Raw genomic sequence first — 13,659 nt, forward strand, 5'->3', positions numbered from 1 at the left:
GTGGGAGAAGGACGGCGCGAGGCGTTCGCATGAGCGCGGGAAAGGGATAGCGTTCGTAAGTCGGTGCGATGAGTATAGCGTTCGTAAGACGGCGAGTATGAGGGAGATAGCGCGAGGCGACCGCATGCACGCGTGTGGGAGAAGGACGGCGCGAAGCGTTCGCATGAGCGCGGGAAAGGGATAGCGTTCGTAAGTCGGTGCGATGAGTATAGCGTTCGTAAGACGGCGAGTATGAGGGAGATAGCGCGAGGCGACCGCATGCACGCGTGTGGGAGAAGGACGGCGCGAGGCGTTCGCATTGGCGTGGGAAAAGGATACGTTCGCGGGAGAAAGAGAGATAATGCGAGGCATGCACGAGTAGGAAAAGGAAAGAAGAAGGTGCAGAAATAATCATTTTATTAAATATAATAATGTTTATTTTACAAAACGTGTGTATAATACAAATGTGTGTGTGTGTGTGTGTGTGTGTGTGTGTGTGTGTGTGTGTGTGTGTGTGTGTGTGTGTGTGTGTGTGTGTGTGTGTGTGCAACACTTTGTACGTCCGTTTAGCGCAATAATTTGCGAATGAGGCACTATCTTGTCAACACGTTCCGTAAGGTCCTCGCTTTGATCACTCTTGTAATTACTATCATCCGACAATGCGTGATCTTCGTCGGACGATTCATCTAATACTACCTCGAAATTATTATCTATTTCCATTTTTATGCAGATTATCACACAATCTTCCTCTACACCGAACACTTGCCACAACAAAATTTACAAGTACCCGGCGTACCTCTTTCAGTCGATATACGGACCGCAAGCTTTCAAATCGCATACTGAGTTTTTGACACCCTTCGTTCTTCATTATATATTTTTAATCTATCGCGTTATGGTATCGCGAAACGTATCCCGACAAGCGATACGATAAACGGCTCTTCATGGAAAAAGATGAAGAGAGCACCGCGATGGTTCTATCTTGTTTATATTATTATTTATAAATTATCGAGCAGCCGGAAATCGGCGCTTGCATTATATTTCAGACATCGACACCCGCCTTTTGTAAGTACACCGATAAACATGTCCCGACGCGAATTCTAGCAGCCGGATATCGGCGCTCGCCTTATCATCTAATTTTAATGTTACGCGCAATAGTGCGCGAGCGGCTCTTCCTGGAAAAAAAAAAAGATGAAGAGACCACCGCGATGGTTTTATTTTGTTTATAATGTTTATAAATTCTCGAGCAGCCGGACATCGACACTCACCCTTTGTAATACACCGCGCCTACCGTTCCGCCGCGGCCCCCTCCCCCTCTCCGCGGACCCCGCGCCACCAAAATCCCCCTCCGCCCGCGTGACGTCATGCCCCCTCGCCCGCGCGGTTTCCCCTCGCCCCTCACCCCCCCTCAGAGGACCTGAGTTAGAACCCGCATAGTATTACTACTGACACACTTTACAAATGATCGAGCTGGAGCATCATAAATTATACATCGAATTGCAACTGTAAAGTGTATTTCATTAAACTCAAATCCTCTTTCGTGTAATAAAATATACTCTTTGATAAAATCCTTTAGAAATTCATTAGGACAAGCAGGTTTATTGTATCCATGATATATTCCAATAACAAATGGTTCAAATATTTTTGGATATATTTCTCCTAATATTGGATAAAATTGGCTTTTTGAGCTTTTTGTTAGAGGTAAGCCATCGACATTAATATTTATTTCTATGTTTTTAGATACTGTACTTAAACGTACAGTTTTTAGAATATCTATCAAAGCATTTTTTAATCCATAATGAAAATATTTCCCAGGAGGTACTTCACGAACAACAATGTGGTTAGGAGTTTCAAGTAATGTTCTGGGATCAAGTGGAAGATCTTGTAATTCATTAATATCATCAACATTTTTCAATAACTTTAATAATGTTCCAGTAGCTCGATGAGTAATATTATATTCGCACACCCATTGTTTCAGTTGTTCTTTAAAATTTGAAGTTTTATTTAGTGCTATATTATCATCTGTTATATCATTCAATTCATCTTCAATGCAATAGCTTTTTTCACTATTATTGTCACTGTTATTGTCACTATTATTGTCACTGTTATTGTCACTATTATTGTCACTGTTATTGTCACTGTTATTGTTATTACTGATATCAATACTTTCACCTATATAATTTTCAGAATGCCTTATTTCACATTTGTGTGTGTGTGTGTGTGTGTGTGTGTGACACTGTCACTTGAACACATTTGATCATCTTCTTCTACATTAGCATCACTTATTTCAATATTTTGTAACAATTTATAAGCTTTAAGAAGCCTTTTATTTTTCTGACTCACGGATAACTTTTTAAAATTTTTGCGTAATGACATTTTTAATTTATAAAAATAATGTAATGTATAAAATATAAAGATATTAAGAATAAAACTAAAAAATTCAAAATTAGAAAATAATAAAATATAAGTTACTTTATAGTTACTTTACCTTTTGTTTATACTTTTTTGAAAAGTTTAATTTTTATTTCAATTTCGCATCCAATAAAGAACTCAAACTCGGAAATCAAACCTAATTTATATAAATAATTATTTTTCTGAATATATAAGTAATTATTTTTTTGAATAAATGTTATTTATATGCATCAAAATTAAGAAAAAGTTAACTTCAACATTACACTATTATATACATTAACGTGCATAATATCAAACAAAATGTTAATTATTCTTACCTGATATTTAATTCTTTCTTCTTCCTTTTTTCTTCCTTTCTCTCTTTCTCTCTATCTCTCTCTCTCTTTCTCTCTCTCTCTCTCTCTCTCTCTCTCTCCCTTTATCTGTCTTTGCTTTTGGTTCTTCGTCTCTTCTTTAATTTGAAAAAATTTATATAGATTAATTATATATCTTACATATATATATATATATATAAATATATATATAATATATTGTTTTATGAATATATGGTTTTGAATAATATGTTTATTACTATTATACTTTTTAAAAATTACAATAAAAAATTAATGCAATGCAACAGTAGTTGCAGCCTAATGAGTACGTCTTGATCTGGATATTTAAACATACTTATTAGGTAGCTTTAGTGTTGCGTTGCACGTTGCAGGTCATAGTGAGTACCTATAGCTTAAGAGTAATTTATTTTGAAATTTTAAGCGTTTATATTTTTGTGATACATATCGCAAATCATAATGTACATATCAAGGATAAAGTGGTACAATATGTGTATTTCAATAAGAAAAATAAAATAATTTTGGCATTTTATTATATTTATTCTATATTGCAATTTTTATATTGCTCTGCTTACCAGAGAAGTTGGGTTATATCTGCAAGAAACATGCATATTGCAATCATAAAAATTCTTTTTGATTGTAGTCTATATATATATATTAGGCATCCTAAATCCTATCCGATTCTGATGTTAAAACAGGGTTTAAAATGCCCAGACTATGAATAAAAAAAAATTTATAATTTTGAAACATGTGCTTTTTGAAGATATAACCTAACTTCCAGGATTGGGAAAGTTACTTTATAAAAGTAACTCGTTACCGTTACCGTTATTTTTTCTAAAAAGTAACTCGTTACCTTTACTCGTTACTAATTTTAAAAAGTAACTCGTTACCGTTACAGTTATTAAAAAGTAACGAGTCGTTACAATTTCCGTTACTTTTTTACAATACAAACTAATAAATTATTTTGCATAAGAAAAACTTTTAAAAAATTGTAAGCAAGATTTCATTCAAGGTTTATTACAAAATAAATGATTAAATTTTATCGAAATTCTTTATTAATTTTTAATAAAATTTGTTGCTCCATAGTATCATCATTTAAATGCCTTCTTTGTGGTGTTAATACAGAGCCACCGATGCTAAACATTCTTTCTACAGATGCACTGCTTGGTAGAGCTGTATTATATTTAATAAAAAGTTTTTTAAGTTTTGGATAGTCGTTTAACATTTTTATATTACAATTATTTGATTTTAAAAACCGTTGCAATTCTTGTTCAGATTCATTTTGCACCGTTTTTTGCTCAAAAATGAAAAAATCATCGTGATCGTCAGATTTTCCAGCTTTTGAAGAATTTTCAGTTGATCGGATTCCCAATAAATCCTCCAAGTAATTTTCAGCACGTTTTCTTTTTTCTCCGGTTAACCAGTTTAACTTAAATTTTGGATGTAAACATGCTGCTATTATTAATTCTTTTGTTTCAAATATTGTAAGAAATCTAAAATCAAATATAGTAAATTAAGCGACATTGTTTGTTTTATTGAAATTAATACTTTTGAATCAATAGTTTAAAATAAAATAATATTTTTCAATTAAATCCTTATTTAAAATTAAATAACATATGTATTAATCAAATTAATAAGTTACCTTTTATTTAAACCTTGCTGAATAGCTTCAACTAATGAATGGCAATCTATAAGGTCAGATTTATTGAGATTTTCTAATTTTCGTTGCAAGGTACTTAGAACTGGTAGTAAATGAGAGCTCTGCTTTTCCGAAAAGATAAAGCTCTCATTGGATATCGCGCGTCGCGTCATCGCACTGGTCTGCAAGAGCCATAAGTTGATCAATCACATTCAAGCATTTTTACAACATAATAAGAATGCTAATTGCTCGATTTGCTTACGGCTTTACGGTTAAGATAAAAATTTTATCACGCACAATAGCAAGAATAATATCTTAAATAAATCAAAAAATTTGAAAAAAGTAACGATAAAAGTAACTGTTAAATTCGTTACTCGTTACCGAAAAAAAGAAACAAAGTTACTTTTTCCGTTACAAATAAAATTTGTAACGCCATTACCGTTACAGTTACCGAAAAAAAGTAACTGTAACGGTAACGGCGTTACAAGTAACGCGTTACTTCCCAACCCTGCTAACTTCTTAGATTGGATATAGAAATAACAAAAATATATATGAAAATATTTATCTATTTTATACTCAAATACATATTTAATAATATTTATAATTTAAGAAAGAAAGATTACCTTAAAAATGTTAATATTGAAGAAATGCTATCTTTCTGAAATCCAAAGCACGCAGTGGCACGCAGTTCACACTAGATACGGGGTCTCTAGTTCACACGTACGTTTCTTGCGCATGTGTGCGGCGTTCGTAAAATATCTAAAATGGCATGCTAGAGATTTTAGAGATATCTATGAAGAGATATCATAAAGAGCTCTTCTGAAAAATATTTTAAAAAAGATAACTTACTGATATCATTTCTAAGAAAATTTAATTAAGTCTTTAAAAAGTCCTCTTAAAGAGCTCATCCTCTCAATAATGCTCACTGGGTAATAAATTAATAGATTTTTTGACACAGCGAAAAGCTATTCACGCACAAATTAATTGCAGCAAATAAATAATGTTAACTTTTTTTATTATTTGTTAATTGCTTGGAATAATTATTTATTAAATGCGTAAGTGAGAAAGGGCAATTTTTGGTAATTATGCAGAATAAGAGAGGCAACAAAGTCCGCCCCCAAAATTGTTGCATGGATGAGAAAGTATATGCGTGGATGCTGTGGGTGAGGCCTTAGGTCGCTTGCTCGGTACTGCTGGCTGCTCGTGTCGCTCGCTCTTAGGCGTTTTCCGGCCGCCTGTGGATGAGGCCTTAGGTAGCTCGTTCGGTGTCGATGGCTGCTCGGGTACTTCCGGGTCAGTCTGCGTGCTGGAAGCGCGCGTTGAAGGTTCCCAGTCGCTGTCTGATTGCGACGCCTGGTCGATCCCGGAAGGTGGCCCTGCCTGTGTGCCGCGATGTACCCTGCTGGGTGGCAGCGTCTGCGTCTCTGGTGACACCGGATGCGTTGGTGATGCCGGGAGCGGAGATAGTAACGGCGGTGCAGTCCAGGCTTCCCTGGGCGATGTGTAGTGTCTCAAGCGTATGTCCCACGTCTTAAGGAAGAACCGCGTGGGCCGCGTTAGTCGCGGCGGCTTCAAGTCGATTGGAATCAGCCTCCACGGAAGTAGGCTCCAGCCTACACGTTTTTCCTTCGGCTGTTCCTCCTGTCCGCTCGTTGCCCGGTGATTTGGGCGGCGGTATGGATCGTGGAAGACTGCACTGCGTCTGTGCCTTCGGCGTCAGTCTCCTGTAGCCAAAAAGCTTGGTGGCAGATTTCTTCGCTCTATACGTGTCTTTTGCTTCGGGATGTGTCTCCGTTAGCTGAGCGACGACTCGCCGTCTGGGCGTCTGGATCTGGGCCCGTTGCATGGCCTTATAAGCCCTACTCAACGGATCCCACTGGTAGCGGCTCGCGGCGGTAGCCGTCTCGCGGCTCGTTCGCGCGCGCGAGCTCTGCGCGCCTTGCGCGTCGGAGTTTGTCGGCGCATATACTGGGTGGTCGGTTTGACTTTTGTGGTGGTTCGTCGAACCGCCACACGTTAGTACGTTTTCGAAATTATTGCATTCACGATGCGAAAGTTTCAGTCAATCGCAAGATCGCAAGAATAATGTAATTAATAAATTATGGGAAAATTTATTTTTATTCTGCTCAAATTAGACGTTCCAACATTAAAGTGTATTGGTCGCTCTGAAAAGAGCAGATTGAGTAAAAAAGAAATTTTAGAGCAGATGCTCGAAATGTCCGCCATCCATCCTAATGCAAACTCTCATGCGTTTTAATACATACAATATACCAATACATACGACCAATACATTTTAACGTTGGAACATCTGATTTGAGCAGAATAAAAATAAATTTTCCCAAGTATAACTTATTAATTACATTATTCTTGCGATCTTGCGATTGACTGAAACTTTCGCATCGTGAATGCAATAATTTCGAAAACGTAATAACATATAATACATGCTTTTTATAATCATAATTATTAGAAATAGTTATTAATTATGATAAATAAATAATTTTTTTAAATACGTCATTATATGTTTCATGTTTTCTATCGCATTCGTAATGTGAAGGTTTTAGAAGATCGTCTTATCTTGCGTCAATCACGCGCCACGCGCCACACGCACGTCGCAACTTGCACGGTACATATCGTGTTTCTCGCATCGCTAGGCAACGTAACAATGTGATCGCGCAGTCTCCGCGGTCCGTCGCTAAATAATAATCGTGCAACAGTTAAAGACAATACGTAGCATGAAGAGTCGCTACGCTGTGAGTGAGCAGGTGAGTGAGTGAGTGCGTGAATGAGTGACCGAATGAGAGAGTGTATGAGTGTTGTGTAAAAGAGAGAAAGAGAGCGAGAAAAAAGGGTATGCGTACGTGCGTGCGTGTGTATAAATGTCTCTCCCTCATTCCCTCCTCCCCTTCCTCTTCCCCTCTCTCTCTCTCTCTCTCTCTCTCTCTCTCTCTCTTTCTCTCTATCTGTCTCTTCCTTCCTTTTACTCACACACTCCGCCATAGACACATCGCGTGTAGCAATCAGCTGATTGCAGTATCCGAGTGACCATCCGGAACAACTTTTGCTAAAGTGACGTTATTTTAAGAAATACGTATTCCTGACGTAATTCTAGACATTTTCTTCATTACCGAAATTTTATTTAAAGCATAATTTTATGTTATAAGATAAAATAGTTAGCGACTCATGCGGTGGTAGTCACGCGTCGGACGGTCAGCTGCAGCGCGTTGCGCCGCTTCTGCCTGCCTTCTGTACTCGACGCGTGATTTGCTAACTATCTTTGCTTATAACTCAAAAATTACGCTTCAATTCAAATTTTGGTAAAGGAAAAATCGTCTTAGAATCGTATCAGGAATACGTCATTTTAAGGATGGAAGGTTGTTCTGAAATACCCTGTATATAAAGTTTAATTTTTTTTTAAATTTGTTACATTTATTATATCGTTTTTGTACATAGCTTAAAAATTATATCATTAAAGAATATCTATTTTTATCTCTAAAAAAGATAAAAATCTTTTTTTATCTAAAAATCTATCTCTTTTTTACTTAAAAAATTAGTAGGAATAATATATATTACATTTTGTAATAGTTATACTGGGTCCAATATAAAATAATATACCTGAATAACTCGTGAAGAGTACGAGCTAGAAAATACATAATTATTCAAATAAAAGTTGTGGGATATATAAGATGTAAACTGGTGACGTCACCATCACTTCACCACTTCATATTTCGGAACATTTATCTTATCAATTTTTTAAAATGAAACCACCAAAATTTTTTTAGATAAATCAATTACTCATAATATTTGATGTAAAATGTTATAAGGGTAGTGTTACGTCCTGGCGACTCCACAATTCCTTTCTTCCGCGACGTTGCGGTAACGATCGTCAGTTGGTGATACGAACGAACCATTCAATAAACAAAGCATCTTGTGCCATACATTTCTTTTAAACACTGTCATTTGTCAGTAACAATATCCACGAGTATCCGTGGGAAAGACGCAAGAAAATCGGTGATGGAAACCATGCTGGTCTCGAGATAAATAAAAAATAACAGCTACCCCTTGCAATAGAATTTCCGGCGGAAGAACAACGAGATAACAAGAACTTTTAACGAAATGTTTAATAAACTCAGCTGCATTAATACTGATAATAATTTTCTAACGGACAAGTAATAAACATAGCTGCATCAACGTTGACTAAAATAATTATAAAGAAGTAAGACCCTTTTCTAATCAGATCATGTGCGCAAGGTTCCTCCGGAAAGGCTAATGTTTAAAGAACTTTTGAACTCATATCGAACTCACCAACCGACGATCAGCACGGGTAAAAATACGAAAATAGGAGACACCCCCTGCCGAATGAGGACACTGGCACGATTCTAATTCGTTAAAATCTTGAAGAATCCCTACTTTTGCATAATTTCAATTTGTTAAAGTTTTGAAAGATCCCACTCTTAAAATTAGAAGACGCCCTCAAAAAAGGGTTATATAAAAGAAAGAACTCGTAAGACTGGAGCACTCATAGATTCAAGCATTCATAGATTCAGAGCTTGATAGATTCGAGCATCCAGAGATTCATAGATTCAGCCTCCATAGATACGCACTCATAGATTCGAGCATTCAGAGATTCATAGATTCAGCATCCATAGATACAGCATTCATAGATTCAGCATTCATAGATTCAGAAATTCATAGATTCAGAGATTCAGAGATTCAGTGCCGGGCAATTAGTCTCGTGTGCGCGCATTAAGAGAAAAAAATTCAAAGAGTGACTAGTTCAACATCAGTGTCCTCGTCTTGGCGTCGTCTCCAGGGCAACCCGGCACCCACATCTTAGCGAAGAACGACAAGTTTTTCAACCCACCAATTAAGAGTCAGCAACGAAAGTAGGTCTCTAATAATTCAGTTTAATTACATTTCTTATTCCCGCAATAAATAACGTTGTCATCGCCCATAGTGAGAACCAGATCGGGAAAAACTTACAAATTCCAACCCGCTACCGCAAGGGTCCGTTCCGCGAGTCAGAAGACGCGAACTTCCGTAAATTTTAAATCAACCTTAGCCAATAGTAGTAATAGTAATTACACAATCACCACACACACAGAAACAGTCATTGACTTCCCCCCTAGCTACTCCCCAATATATCCTTCAGAACCATCTTCTCCTGAACTGCCGCTTTCGCCCCGATCGTTCTCCTCGTTGTCAACGATCATCCTTGAAAATTCACCCCCTCCTTCTCCTCCTTCAGAATTAGACGAATTCGAGAAAGCACTGGAAGAGTTCTGTCATGAACTCCCAGATCTCGATGACGAATCCTCATACCAATCCTAGAATTATGAAATCAACCTCCTAATATTTCCACTCTCACTCACACAAATTGTTTTATTTTCTTTTTCTAACAGATATTTTGTAATAACCAGTCAGAAATTCAATATTAATAATAGAATCTTGCCTCATTATTCTGACTGATGTCCTCCGTACGATTGTAAGAACCGCGACATCTAAACACACACACACACACACACACACACACACACACACACACACACACCCATACGCATATTAAAATAACTATTGTTCTCATCATTTGATATAATGTATACCAAAGTAGTTTAATTTATTATGAATAAATTTATATTCTAATTTAAATCCAATCTTTATTAACCCCTCTTATTCTTCAGTCAAAAGATCGCACCTGGTCCAATCCCGCGTAATAGAGATTAAATTCTTTTACCAAAAAGGGACCGCCGAGCGAACTTCTGAAAAATAGAGTAATAGCGACCCTAACGGTCGTTTACCTGATTTTCGGACTGTCAAGTTCGTTCGACCCGATTCTAACGCTTCGAGACGTTTAACTTCGGGATCATAAAGATAGTGGTTGCGCTCTTCCACTGACTCATCCTTCCTCGAGTCTGGACGTAACAGTAGGATGGCCAAAAATTGAATAGTTGACGAGATATTTTATACTTTAATTTGACATAATTTTACATGAACTATGAGGTACCTTATAAAATGTTCATCTTTCGATTATCTTATCTCAATGTGTCTATGCACAAAATATTGAAAGAAATCAAACGGTGTAAAGAAAACATATAGATGTGTTTAAGAAAAAATATGAATTTGCAGCGAGTAACTATATATTTTGTTTATATGCATACGAGAGAGTCGATCAACTTATCGTTTGTCCATAAGAACGAATGATTGATTGGATATCACATGATTTTTTGTCGCGCATCATGTTTTATCTGCATGAATTATAAGGTTCTATCAAGAACTGCTATTACGTACGAATAATAATATATAAATAGTCGTACATCGTTGAATAATAATATAAAATAGCATATGACACCCTTTTTCTGTTGTATGTAAAGAAAAATATAAAATAATCATATATATAAAGGTGCCTTTACATTTAAATAAATAAGATACAAAAAAGGATTCACAAATGACAAAATGACACAATTTAAAAAACTATTGTTAAAAGTAGGAAATGATTTAAAAGAGCAATATGTTATAAATATGCAGAAAAGAAAATTATGAAAATTATATCCTTGAATCCTTGATTACATTCTAATAGCGTTTTCATAGCAGGTTTAATCGCTCTGAAACCGATTAATGACGTCATTGCTTCATCTCTGCCAATAAAAGACTTGATGCAAACTTTGCGCAAAGTTTGCAGCAAACCCGAGCATGTCTTTACAGCAAAATTGTAACAAGGTGTGTCCGGAAAAAGCTTAGATTTTGCTGGCAAGACTTGTCGCAATAGTATGATGCACATTTCACGCAAATAATAGAGTAAACCTTGCCGTGCACGGCATGACAGCAAATTTGTGGCAAGAACAGGACAAACCTTGCTGTGCACGGGATGACAGCAAATTTGTGGCAAGAACAGGACAAACCTTGCTGTGCACGGAGTGACAGCAAATTTGTGGCAAGAATAGGGCAAACCTCGCCGTGTACGGCATGATAACAAATTTATGGCAAGAATAGAGCAAACCTTGCCGTGCACGGGATGACAGCAAATTTGTGACAAGAATAGGACAAACCTTGCCGTGTACGGCATGATAGCAAATTTGTGATAATTCTCTGTATAGGATGATTCAGAAACTCTGTGACAAACTCTGAGGAACGATAAATCTTGCAGAGAATAATATTTTTTGTGAAGCAATCCATCATGTTTTCTGACGCGTCGTTTAAGAATATGCGACCGAGCAGACAAGAGTCTTAGGTGGCATTTATTATAATTATGAGATGATGATAATATATGAATAATTGAAAATGAATTCATAATATAATGAATATATAAATTTTATATATATATATTTACATTTTAAGTAAACAATAAACGGATGATTTAAACTTTTTTAGACATTTATCTGTCCGATCTAAGAGAGACAATCAATCCAATATCTTAATTCCCTATGTTTGGGATTGTATCAGTAATTGAACTGATAGAAATAATTATATTTTTAATCTTCTGTCAGTTGGTTTTTGCAAGCTTTATATACTTCTCATGACTAAAAATCAAATACGAGATGGATGCATATAGCGCGTCGCATAACAATGAACAAACGAACTATCGGCTGAATACTATATTTTTGTAAAGTTTGTAATAAAGTAAAGTTGTAAATTTGCTGTCATGTCATGCATGGCAAGGTTTGCTCTGTTATTTGCGTGAATTTTGCATCTTGTTGTGCCAGAGTATACTTTGTTCTGTTCTTTTTGTAAATATGTTATCATATTGTGTACAATAAGGTTTGCTCTATTCTTGTCGTAAATTTGCTATTATAGCGTGTATAACAAAATTTGCTACTAATTGATGTAAAATTTGTGTTACACCGTGAATAGCATCATATGTATTTTTCTTTGCGTAAAATTTACGAGCAAGCCTTTTTCTATTATTTACAGCATCGTGAGATTAAAAATTTTGCCGTCAATTTGCTTCAAACTTTTTGACAAACCAAAACAAGACAAATGTTTGCTAGACAATTGTTGTCAAAATTAAAGCATACCTTGTCACAAAGCTTTGGCAAAACGTGATTTTAACATTTTTGGCTATCTGGGTAATTGATCGAGTTTGGATTAAACCGTTGATAAACGCTATAATATTCTGCTGGGAGATAGTAACGTTTTATACATATTGTTGCGTCCCTGCGGGTCGCCTGTGACCGTTATTCCTGAATCTGCTGTACCCGTCTCCGGGAGAACGTTGCTAAGGGTTGTTGTTAAACAACGGCGTTCATCTGGAGAGAGATCGGCCATCTTAGAGTCTCGCGATGGATGTCATTCCGGGCGGACGTATTCGAGATTACGATAACCGTTATTGTTCTGTGTTCCTTGTAATAGTGTTCTGTGTTATTATATTAAAGTTCCTTTCGTTCTTTCAAAGGAGTGTTAATTATTTACTTACGGTACGCGAGTGTCGGTTGTGTCACGCGGATTCGAGTTATATCGATTTCGATCCGCGGACGCAACAATATTTTGTTTAGTAATAATAATAATATCTATTGTGTATAATGTAAATAAATATCATACCTTAAGGTGCCTTTACATGGCAGCGTCAAGCGTCGAGCGTCGAGCGCTAAATGTTTGCGCATAATATTGTTACCCAGAATTATATTTATTTCGTTTATTTTATTATATAATAGATATGTGTATGTGAGTTATTATTATTAATCAAAAATATATTATAAAACGTTATTATTCTGGCAGTGTAAATTAAAAAAAAATAAAACTACAAATGCAGCAAGAGATTTTGGATGGTTGAAATATTCAAATAAATAAGATACAAAAAGGGATTCACAAATGACAAAATGACACAGTTTGAAAAACTATTGTTAAAAGTAGGAAATGATTTAAAGGAGCAGTATGTTATAAACATACAGAAAAAAAATTATGAAAATTACATCCCTTAATCCTTGATTACATTCTAATATTCTGCTAGGGGATAGTAACGTTTTATATATATTTTGTTTAATAATAATATCTATTGTGTATAATATAAATAAATATCAATTTTCAATATTAGTAATGTGTATCAGAATATAATTTCTTTTATCTCTACCGAATTCATATCATTCATCATACTATTAGCAGCAAGAAGTTGGAATCTATCTCATTCAGATTCCTGTGCAATGATTTTTGTGCAGATGCAGACGCTCGACGCTCGACGCTCGATGTTCGATGCTGCCATGTAATGGCACCTTTAAAGTGTCACGTTCAGTGTCATACGCGAAGGCATGCGCCACTACGCTGCCGTCGGCGGCAGAGCGCTCACGCACACTACCAGACGCGCGGCACACTGAC

This window comes from Polyergus mexicanus, unplaced genomic scaffold, assembly GCF_030449975.1.
Source record: "Polyergus mexicanus isolate NDT 795.1 unplaced genomic scaffold, iyPolMexi1.0 SCAF_20, whole genome shotgun sequence".
Classification (NCBI taxonomy): Eukaryota; Metazoa; Arthropoda; class Insecta; order Hymenoptera; family Formicidae; genus Polyergus; species Polyergus mexicanus.